Below are 7,338 nucleotides of genomic sequence, written 5' to 3'. Positions count from 1 at the left end.
GAGGCGTTACAACTTCTTAACGGCGCCCCCCGGGTGCCGGGAGATCTTCCCGGTACTTGTATGACTTGCAAAACAAGGGCTTCGCCGCAGCGCTGGGGTGCGGGCTGGGTTTTAGCGAGCGGGGGACAAAATGACTTGTGCTGCCCTGGGACCTCGTGGGAGCTCGGGAACGCTCAGGAGAATTTTGCTGAGGCCTTGAATATTTTGATATCAATGTAAAAAGTCAGAAGCCTGAAAACTATTTATCACTCTCAGCGTGAAAATATTTCTGCAGAGCAAGTTTTCTCTCTTTTACAGGGAAAATACGAAGATGTGGAGTGAGCTACCAAACGCAATTATTTATCTAGACCTTTTGTTTTGCGTACTTGGGCAATAGGTTGGGCAGCGGCACCTTTCCTCGTAGTGTGGTGCCACCACGGGACTGCCTTGCTCTCTTAGTTCAGTGCTTATAACGCAGGTCTCTTCACTGCTTGCATTACGCCGATATCAAGCAGGCGTTTCTCTTTTAAGCCCTGTGATTCTGTCCTGCTGATCACTGTTTCTGTCTTGCATACCTTCATTCTTCCTTTTTTTTTTTTTTAATATTGCTATTTCTTATCTTCTGTTGTGCGGCAGTAGGTACAGTGTCCCTTCTGGGTAGAGTCTTAGTGTAGGTCCCGAGAGTGACTGTAGTCTTCTTGGGTTTCACTTTCTGCTTTGTTATTGCAAAATCTTGCTGTGAATCTCTCGGTATCCACCCTGAGCCCGGAGTTCATTTTGGTGCTCAGCCTGCGTTTATCAGTGTTTCTCACGCAGTGGAACTTTGGTCCATGGGGAAGTATGGACGTAAGAGCTGCCTCTTCTCTTCTAAATTTATTCAGCCTTCTAGATACTGCATCGTTTTCTGAATGCTGATGTGTTTGGTGGTTTTTTTCCCTTTTATGTCTGTGTCGGTATTTGTTTCCTTCAACATAAGCAAGAGATTTTTTTTTTTCCACTTAGCAGTAGCTTTGCCTTGGGTTTTTAATTTTTCTGTCCTTTGTTGTGTAGTGAATGCATTTGTTTGTTTTGGTGCTTTTTTTTTCTCGTCCTGGTCCTTAGTTCAGTTCTTCAGCTTTACTCGTAATTTTCTGCACGTCCATCAGTGCTATGAGGTTATTGTCATGTGGACACCTACATACATTTGTGTACCGTGACTCTTCCCCTGTTTACTTCTCAATATTTAAACTTTCGCTGTTTCTGTGCTAAACCATACAAATCTCTTTAACAGTTCTCCTCACCTACGAGCCGTTTGAAACATTCCCTCGCATCTTGTCTCCTCTTGGACTCCTGTATTTGGCTCTTCTGGAGGACTGTGCATTCTCAAAACTTATCGTATCATTTTAAGAGTCTAGGATGCTGTTAAATGTATTTTTTCTCTTGCATTTATCCAAACGCAAAGAATGGATCTGTTCTTTGCTCTGATCTAAATCTGGCCCATTCTTCTGCAAGTGCTTTTGCATATGTCTTTGTTCTCCTCTGCCGAAGCCCACTCAGCAAAAGAGGTCCTTTCTCCTGCTGGCACCCGTTCCTGTGTCCCTTTCCCTTCCTTTAGGACGTTACTATTGTTGCTTTGTGCCCCAGTCTCTGTCTGTTCTCATTTGTAAGTCTGGCTGAATAGGTTGTGTATTTCTGCTGGTGTGTTCTCGTTCAGATGCATGAAGCACAACGGTAGTTACGTGATCGCTTCTCCTTGTTTCTCCCCTCTTCATCCAAACACTCTCCCGAGGTTCCTGCTCACTCCAAAAGCTTTCAGCATCCGCTGTCCGTCGCTTGTGTAGGAAGCTCCTCCAGGATATTTTAACGCAGTGTTACGCGTCGTGCACAACTCTTGTTGTGGCTCTCGCTATTGCTGATTGTTTGTTAGCTTAGTCTCGGTTATTTACCTACTCTTGGATTGCTGACACATCTAATTCAGCTAGTCCACACGCCTCCCTTATCTTCAGCTGTGATAGCGGTGTGTGCTCTGGGTTGGTTTCCTTCAAGTCTTTAATTTCCCTTTTTGTTTACCTTCAGCCTCCTATACGTGGAGCTCGACTGCAAGGCTTCATGTTAGCCACTCTGGTATCCTACTCTCTGGCCTTGAAATTCAGTGGTCACTCAGTGGTCACTCAGTGGCTCCCTTAATCTCACTGTTATCTTGTTCTGTGCTTTCCTTAATGCTCATTTTTTCTCTTAGAAGGGGTGTGATGGTTTTCTGCGCAACTTCTCAGCGCTCTTCCTTGGTAAGTTTTCAGTATCTTCACATCGGAGGTCTTGGCTCTCAGCGTGTTTCATCTTCCGTGAGCCTCACGGATGGGCTGAAATAGATCACTTACAATATTTTGGTTCCCTCCTATAAAGCAGGACATCTCTCATACTCTGCCTGTCAGGTGATATCAAAGTCCGTTTCCCTCAAGCTTTTTGCTTGTTTGTTGAAATCAAGGAATAAAAGGGAGATATTTAGTAGCCTAAGCAATAAGTTAGTGATAAAGGTGGCGATTTGGCATGGAATACTTACGGGCCTGTTACTCTTTAGGCTTCTTTGTTCAAACTTCCTTTCACATCAATATCTCCACTAGCTGATAACGTGTTGTATTTTGAAATGTCTCCTATTGGTCTCTTTAAATCACTTAGGTAATGTGGTGGTATCCTCACAACATGGAGCAGAGCTCATCACGTGCACTGTTAGGTTTCCCTCTCGACATGAGGCAGCAAGTTAAAATGCTATCACCTTGTAGTAAATTGAAGGCAAGCTACTGTCATGAAGTTCAGCCCGTTCTGCTCCATTCTCAGTATGTTGTGTTCAGCATTTTAAACTGTTTGGTTTTGGGGTTTGGGTTTTTTTTCCTCTCCTGAGCTTATGATTGCTCAGTAGACTTCGAATTTATTCCTTGCTTTAAAGCGGTGCAGGCAGAGGTGCTGTGCTGGGATTCATTGTCTTTCAAGTATCTCATTAGAATTGTGTTGTGTCATTTTGTGCTTTGTGTTTCCTTGTGTCCTGACAATGTATTTTGTTTTCCCTTCCTGGTTGGTACGCGGTGACTGTAAAGTTGGTGTGGCGTGGCAGCGGCTGTGCCAGAAGGGTCTTTGTTTCCTTTTCTATTCTTCATCGTGTCGCTGGGGTCTAACATAAGTCAAATGTTCACGCATGACTCGTGAGGTTGTGTGACTGACCAGTGCATCATGATCTCTCTTCAGCTGTGCTTGTAATGATCTGGTGCCTCGATCTGCCACTCTTGTGGCCAAGCTTGTGCTTTAGACGCTTACCCAACTCTGTCATGGCACCTTTGTGTATCTGGCAGGTTTTGCCCATTTGGTAGGGATGCTTGCTGGCTCAAAGTCTGGGCTGAGGTATTGCTCGTCGTTTATTAATGGGGGTTCAGCAAGTTGCCGTGATCAGTGACAAGAAATCCATCCTTTTCCTTGGAGAAGTAGTTGTTTCTAAGCCTGCAAAACACTTGCAACTGTAGTTCTTCTCCCTTTCTAAGGCTTTTTTGCTGTAGGAAGCGCTTCACTTTTGCTTTAAGTTTCTGAAAGCTGAGTGTTTTGCTGGACATGAGGAGAAGGACCAGAGTTGAGGACATCTTGATTGGAAGTATTGGTGTGGCTTTTTGGATTGCTTGCTTCAGCGCATGTGCGCAAACTGATATATTAATATAGCTTGAATCACAGGTTAAGAGGACACTTGGTGAACTACATGCCAGAAGGCTGTGCCATTCCTGTGTATTTTATACCTTCCTGTAGACAGCGGGACGTGCTAGACAGTGATGCTGAAAAAGAAAATCCAGCAGATACGCTGATGCTCTTTTTTCTAAAAGCAAGGCTTTTAGAAAAGGTGGCACGAAGAAAGCTTGGAGTTCTTCACTGCTTTTAAAAACGTTCACCTAATGGTGAATGAAGAATGATGTGTGTGTTTGCACTCAAACTCTTGTCAATGTATCAGTCCTGGAGTGAAAGATTTTTAAAAAAATTGAACAACAGGTAAGGTGTTTTTTTTTCTCTTTAGAGCTTTACCCCTCTGGTACATTTGGTGAAATAGTATCTAAATATACTTATTAAAACAGTTTAATCTTAATTTTCCTGACATTCCTTGCAAAGTTATTTAGGAGAAGCCCCAGATGACCGTGACTTTGTGTTCCTGATATCGTTACAGGTTTTTGAGAGGTTCTTAAATTGTTTTTGAGCTTTCTGCCTTTTTTGATGTGCAGCCATAACAAATTAAAATGGGTATGCACTTTTGTTTAAACCACTTTTAGACTGCCTTGTGAAACACGTACGCGCTTGTCTTCGGCCCACTTCCTAACCCACGCGCACTTGTCCGAGCTGCCTCTCGGGCAGTCAGTGCCCTTCCTGTTCTTGGCCACGGGAGCTCTGAAACCCATTGACCAACTTCCTCTGAGTTTCTTCATATAGGTGGAGGCCTTAAAACACTATAAAAATACCACGGCTCAGTGGTAGGAGCAGGATACCTGTGAGACCTGGAGTCTCTGGCTCTGCTGCTGACAGAAGCACTTGTGTTACGCACGGTCACCTACTCAACATCAGGATGTCTCCTGCAGCATGCTTTCATGGTAGGCTTGTAGCGGGGCAGAGAGAAAAGGTCCTCAAGGCAGAACCTGAAGCGACAAATGGGGAGGAACGGAGCTGGGTTCTTGTGTGGGTTTTTTGTTTTTCTTTTTAATGGGTGAGATAAGGGGTTCCAGTGACCTGCCCAGCACTGTGCATCAGGTTCTGTAGGCTTCAGTTCTGGAAGCCCCAGATCAGTGATCACGCTTCCCGTGAATGCCTCTGAGGCAGGTTTGCTAACCTAGTGACCTGCATGTTATATTTGACTCAGGTGGCAGTCTTCTGAGCAGCTGTTGCTGTATCCACTTACAGGAGGAAAGAGAATCAGAAGGATGTCTCCTGCTCTGCTGGTGCAGTCCAGAACTTAAGCCAGTAAAGAGCTGCCGGCTTTCCATCGTTGGCAAGGAAGGTCACAAAATTGGCTCTCAGCTACTGGTACCGAAAGATCGGGCAGGCCATCCTCTGATGCTGCTTGAATTAACAAGAAGTGGAAGTTTCTTCAGCCTGTTTCCTTCCTGCTGTGCTGTTAAGTTCTTCATGTTTGAGATGATAACCAGTGTCATAAAGTGACAAATTTGAGGCTGAGAATAGGAAGGTCTAGACATTGTCTGCTCTGGGCTCTGCCCTCCGAGGCAGTTGTCAGACAGCCGACAATGCAAGCTTCCAACTGAGGCATCACTGCATTTTTCAGCAACGTTATCAAAATCTTTCACACATCCAAAACTGTTTTCAGTGTATCTTACGCATTCATAATAGCTTAGTCATGGCATCTCGCTGGGCTCATTTCTGTGGTCTACAGCGGGAGACTGTTCTGCCTTCTACAGAGGAGTTCTGTACCTAACCTTCCTTTGAAAATCCTCTGACTTAGGCAAAACAAAAGATTAGTTTACAGACAAGAAACAGCACAAGTCTGGGATTTCGGCATTTCGGCTCTGTTACACAAAGGCAGTGATCTGCCCCTGCTTCCAGCAGTCACTGCTCGTAGCATCTTGCCATAGTCCACAGTGTGATTACTCAGATGCCTCTGTGCTAGCCCTAGATCTAGGTCCCATGGCAGAACTGCGCTATGTGACTGTTTGAGCTGCTCAGTCTCTTGATTTGTCCCTCAAAATGCTTTTGTAGTTTATCTTTTGGTAATCATAGAATCATTAAGGTTGGAAAAGGCCTCTAAGATCATCGAACCCAACACCCTCATGCCCACTAAACCACGTCCCTAAGTGCTGCATCTGCACGTCTTTTAAATACTTCCAGGGATGGTGACTCAACCGCTTCCCTGGGCAGCCTGTTCCAATGTTTAACCACTCTTTTGGTGAAGACATTTTTTAAATTTTTTTTAATGTATGAGGTGCTTTAAACTAAGTATGTATTATTGCAGTTTACTACAATGAGTTGATCTCCCCGTAATTTAAGAGAACTCTTTCATTGGTTTCTGGATAGTAATATAGGTAAAGCCTTATCCTTTCTGAAATGGACTATTATTAAATTTACTAGAAAAAGCTTAAAAAAAAAAGTGCATTGGGTTTTCTGTGTTATGTCTTTGCAATTCTGCACCTCTGCTTGGTACCCAAAGAGTCCGCACTTTCCTCCCAGCACTGTCTGTTCTAGAATTTCTTGGTCCTTTTTTTATTATTATTTTGAATCCTGATATCGTGAACGTTTTTGTCAAAATTTAGCAAATTTGTTTACTGTTGATAACGTCTGTAACTTTCAGGGCAGCAAGGAAGATTAACTTGAATTAATTGAAGGATTTATTTATAAGCCTCCAAACGAATGTCTGTGCCAGAACTTAATATGGTATAGCTGATCAATTTTATTTTGTGTGCTTGTATCCCTTCAGTTTGTAGGATTAGTGTTCCCTGCCATCTGCAGGGTGTTATCCTTATCTTCCTGCCACTTCTGAAGCCGTGCATTATACTCTGCTCCTTGGGCAACTGCTGAGCTTGTACAGCACCGCCACGTCAGCTTGCTGGAGGCAAGTCTTGTTCAACTTCCCCGGAGCTGTCAGACACCACTGTGTTTTTTTAGAAGGTCATTATCTCGGATACATATTCATCTGCCTCAAAGCATAGCTTTGTCTCTGAAAAGAAATGTAATGACCCGTCTACAGTTTGGGGAGAAGGGAACAAGGAAGTCATGTTCTGCATGATTGATACCAGCACTGAATGGGTGGTTTAGACGTTCAAAGCATTAAAGCGAAGCTGAGATCTTCTGAAGGCCGTGGTACAAAGGACAGTTCCACCTAAATGGTCGTGAGTTGAGAAATTACAACCTCTGAGATGGAGGAAGCTAGGAGGTGGTAAATGCTTCAGTTTCTCTTTCGGAAAGAGCTGAAGCAGAACAGCGTCTGATGCTTGAGGAGCCCTGGGCGGTGGTCTCTCCTTCTCCAGAGGTAAGGGGAAACCTGGGCAGGGCAGGAGTCTCTCTTCACCAGGCCTACTTTGGAGACGCTAGTTTAAGTGAGACAGTGAAGTTCACTTTAAATGCATGTTGCAATTTTAGCATTCCTGTACCAGCTTAAAAACAGATTGAAGGGAAGTAAAAAGGCAAAGTAGTCCAACGTGCAGGTGACTATAAAATCTGACTCTCACAGTGAGCCTACAGAAAAAGGAACTACTATTGTGGTAGTTAGTATCTGCTGCTTCTTTCGAATCCTCTGACTATTATCGCATCAAGTCAAACGAGATCAGATCCTTCAATTACTCCGTGTTTCCGACACAGCTAGAATTATCTAGAGAAGACTGCAGGGCTAAAGCCCAATTTTTTGTGTAAGCC

At 44.0% G+C, this 7,338-nt stretch overlaps 1 protein-coding gene across 1 annotated transcript in view; it reads left to right on the top strand.

Moving 5' to 3' along the window:
- Nucleotides 1-7,338, top strand: part of RSPRY1 (ring finger and SPRY domain containing 1) — a 45,283-nt gene that overhangs the window by 8,128 nt on the left and 29,817 nt on the right. The window contains exon 2 of the mRNA XM_009319839.1: nucleotides 277-279. The gene's annotated coding sequence lies outside the window, so the exon portion shown is untranslated. The remainder of the gene's footprint in view (nucleotides 1-276; nucleotides 280-7,338) is intronic.

The sequence above is a fragment of the Pygoscelis adeliae genome, unplaced genomic scaffold, assembly GCF_000699105.1.
Source record: "Pygoscelis adeliae isolate BGI_AS28 unplaced genomic scaffold, ASM69910v1 Scaffold390, whole genome shotgun sequence".
NCBI classification, from domain to species: Eukaryota; Metazoa; Chordata; class Aves; order Sphenisciformes; family Spheniscidae; genus Pygoscelis; species Pygoscelis adeliae.
The sequence above is the reverse complement of the archived record's forward strand: the minus strand, read 5'-3'. Positions and strand labels throughout refer to the sequence as shown.